The sequence below is a fragment of the Cynoglossus semilaevis genome, chromosome W, assembly GCF_000523025.1.
Source record: "Cynoglossus semilaevis isolate Cse_v1.0 chromosome W, Cse_v1.0, whole genome shotgun sequence".
Classification (NCBI taxonomy): Eukaryota; Metazoa; Chordata; class Actinopteri; order Pleuronectiformes; family Cynoglossidae; genus Cynoglossus; species Cynoglossus semilaevis.
Genome location: NC_024327.1, coordinates 16,310,439 through 16,313,622, shown reverse-complemented (window position 1 = coordinate 16,313,622; position 3,184 = coordinate 16,310,439). Strand labels below are relative to the sequence as shown.

At 38.8% G+C, this 3,184-nt stretch overlaps 1 protein-coding gene and 1 long non-coding RNA gene across 2 annotated transcripts in view; both read left to right on the top strand.

The window, feature by feature from the left end:
• Nucleotides 1–3,184, top strand: part of LOC103397289 (calmodulin-regulated spectrin-associated protein 1-B-like) — a 411,725-nt gene that overhangs the window by 9,146 nt on the left and 399,395 nt on the right. The gene's annotated exons all lie outside the window — the stretch shown is intronic.
• LOC112486356 (uncharacterized) lies at nt 11–3,145 on the top strand. The gene is made up of 4 exons (XR_003048778.1): nt 11–426; nt 623–764; nt 2,614–2,727; nt 2,835–3,145. It is a non-coding gene; the product is annotated as an uncharacterized LOC112486356 (long non-coding RNA).

Genomic DNA, 3,184 nt, shown 5'->3' with positions numbered 1-3,184 from the left:
CATTGTAACATTGTTGAAACATACTTTCTCATTTTAGGGTCAAGGCTCACAAGTATAGTTTTTATGACAAATTCAGATGTTCTATTGATTTGTGTTAAAGATTTGACATGTTTCACTTCTTTCAGCCATTGCTGATACAGAGAATGAGGAGAATGAGGTATGATTGTCCACACTGTCCACTGTATACCTAGTTATGCCTCAACTAGTCATTATTGAGACAAGATTGAACTTAAAGTTGTGTTTGTTTGTAGCAGTTTGTTATAAAATTATAAATTAAATCAATTTAAGCAATTTTGCTTTTCTGACATTGTTTTCCAGAACTCAGACATCTCCAGTGACAGTAGCACAATAATTGTTGAGCACGCTTCAAACAATGAGATTGTGGACTTATCTGTACCTGCACTCGTCAGAACAGACAATGTTATTGTAAGTGTAGTGGTGTGGCCTCTCTTGGCTGAGTTTTCCTGGTTTATTTTACATAGAGGACAAGATATAGGGTACAGTGGTGAAGTCGGCAGCATTGTACTTACCTTTTGCACTTAAGGCTTTTTGAAGTGTAATGTCTAATATAAGAACAAAAGTTTAACTGTGCTCCACAATTCTGAAATCTCTCACTTTTTAGGTTAATGAGAAAAAGTATGGATATGCAGATGAAAGAGAGGAATCCCTTTCAAGCTCGGATTTCAGTGAGGAGGAATATCTCCCCAGTTACACGTCATCTGATGAAACAGATGACTCTTCTGCAAAAGTCCACCATGGCAAGGGTAAGAGAAAACCCCTGCACCTGAAAACCCCTACACCTGACTTGCACCGAACACTTGCATTTCCAAAAGGCTCAAAAGAATGAAGAATACAGTTTAACTTATTGAGAAACAAAGGCAACCGTGTACATAATAATCAAGTTATTCAAGAAGGAAAGGGAATGGTGATCCCACATCAGCTGTCCAAGACACCTGTAAAATCTTCTGATTATATGCACTGTGTTAATTGTGAAGCCTTTTTGAAGAGGAAGTACCTTTGGAAGCACATGAAGCGATGTCATCTGAGCAAAAAGGTTGGTACTCTAAAGCCAGGGAAAACCAGAGTACAAGCGCTGTGTGCATTGTCCTAACAATGTAAGTGTAGCCTTTTGGAAGATGATAAATTATATGAATGAAGATGAAATAAAATACGCTGTCCGCCAAGACGAGACCATATTAAAATTTGGTGAACACCTCTTCAGCAAACATGGGCATGATGTCACCAAGCATGATTACATTAGGCAGAAGATGCGGGAAACCGGACGACTGCTCCTTCAAGGAAAGAAAAGTGGGAATTTGAATGTCATGTCTGACTTCATGATACCGGCTAATTTTCCCCTTGTGATAGAAGCTGTCAAACATGTGGCTGGCTTTAATGATGAGACAGGCTTTGTCAAAATACCATCATTGGCATTGAAATTGGGCCACAACCTAAACAAAATGGCAAATATAATTGAATGTGAAGCTATGATCTCAGGTAATAGTGAAGTTGTCGGCAGTGTGCAGGTCTTTAAACAAATATGCAAAACTAAATGGAGTGTGTCCGTGTCTTCCAAGGCCCTCAGAAATTTGTGTGAGACTAAGTGGAATGCACCTCAACTTCTTCCCTTCACTGATGATGTAAAGAAAATGCATGAGTATCTCAAGGAACAAAAACAAAAATGCCACACAAAGCTTAAAGATAATCCGAATGGCAAGAACTGGGCTGAACTTGCCAAAATAACTTTGTGTGATGTGATTCTTTTTAATTGAAGACGAGAGGGAGAAGTTTCCAGAATGCTTCTTACTGCATTTACTGAAAGAGATACTACTGCTACAGGTCAACTCATCCAGATGTAGAGCTTGCTTTATCGGAGCTTGCTTTATCGGAGCTTGCTTTATCGGAGCTTGAGAAGCAGCTATGCAAGCATTTTCAACGTCTGGAGATAAAGGGGAAACGTGGACGCAAGGTGCCTGTATTACTAACACCTGAAATGCAAGCATCCATGGAGCTGCTTGTTAATACTCGCCGCAACTGTGGTGTGCCTGAAGACAACATTTTCATGTTCGCAAGACCAGAAGCACTGAGTCACTATCGAGGATCAGATGTTTTACGTCACACCGCGCAACATTGTGGGGCAAAAAACCCAGAAGCATTGTCTTCAACTAAATTAAGGAAGCACGTGGCAACAATGTCCAAAGTACTTAATTTAAAAAACAACGAAATGGATGACCTCGCTGACTTTCTTGGCCACGATATCAGAGTGCACCGCCAGTATTACCGGCTACCTGAAGGCACCTTACAGCTGGCAAAGATTAGCAAGGTTCTCCTCGCCTTAGAGAAAGGAGAACTCTCTGAATTCAAGGGCAAGAATCTTGATGAGATCACCATTGATCCGCAAGGTAGAACATAATCACTAATAGTAATGCTTTTTTTTAACAACGGACAAAACAGAACAACTGAATTACTTTACATTTCCTTAGATATTTTTTATGTGGAAGTTAATATCGGCTACACATCACTCATTCTGCTTGCTTTGTGTTGTTTTATACATGTAAGTATTTATTAATGTGTTCATAATCTAATAATCCACTAATGATTTGTGTTCCTCAGAGAAAATAGCTACAGACAGTGAGCTATCTGATTCTGATGATGAAATGACTTTGAATTCCACAAATGTGCAACTGCCCTCAGCTGTGTCCTTATCCCCATCAGCACCACCTTCAGGTACTAATTAAAGTATAGAAAGTTTTTTGTGCTATTCCATTGCAATGATTTCAAACGGAAAAGGGCTAATTTACACATTTTAACCAATGATTTTGTTTATAAATCAGAATTGAAGACAATCTCCAGCATTGACCTGGGACAAAATGATGCTCATCCATCAAGAGGTAAAAACATTCTAGATAAGACAAGATAATCAACATAAAAGGATTATTGTGCCTTTTGTCCTGCTCGTGTGTTGCTCTCATTCTGTTATGTTAATGCAGCAGCACACTAGAGTGGTGCTCTTTGCCCTGCCCCCCACCATAAACATTAGTTTTCATTTTCAGCACGTTTTAAGATAGAGGAGGGAGCAGCAGTTTAAGTTGAACATAAACTATTACTAGCTATGTTTGTTAAGATTTGCAGTTTGTTCAGAATACACTTTCAGAAATTTTTTGATATTTAAGTTATTTGCATT